Source organism: Hemitrygon akajei, chromosome 4 (assembly GCF_048418815.1).
Source record: "Hemitrygon akajei chromosome 4, sHemAka1.3, whole genome shotgun sequence".
Classification (NCBI taxonomy): Eukaryota; Metazoa; Chordata; class Chondrichthyes; order Myliobatiformes; family Dasyatidae; genus Hemitrygon; species Hemitrygon akajei.
In genome coordinates, this window is record NC_133127.1 from 8,509,359 (window position 1) to 8,509,874 (window position 516).

A 516-nucleotide genomic window follows, 5' to 3' on the forward strand; every position below is an offset into this window, starting at 1 on the left:
CCTGTAGCCTGCAGAGCTGGCTCCTCAAATAGCCATGGGGAGCTATGGAGAGGCAGGCAGGGTGAGGGGCAGTACCACCCCTGATAGGAGCACTTCCTTACCTGCCCAATAACCTCCGTTCAATCTCCACCAACAATGCTGTCTGTGTGGAGTCTGCAGGCTGTCCTTGAAACAGCGTGGACTTCCCCTGGTGATATGTGGGTGTGTAGGTTAATTGGCTGCTGCGTGGATGAGGTGGGGAGAATGAAGGGGGAATCTGGTTGAAGCTCAGTGTGGGCTCAATGGACTGAAAGGGTCTGTCGTTCAAATCCAGCACGACAGCTGAGGAAGTTCAACTTCACACGAACATTGCACCTGGCTGCATCTGACAATAAATCAAACAAATAAATACATCTTTGAGTTAAAATGAAAGCCAATCTTGACCAATAGATGGTAGAAAAACAGTGGGTTATGTGGGAGGGGTTAGACTGACGACCTTGTGGGCTGATGTGAAAGCAAATGTTTCTTTGTAGAGTG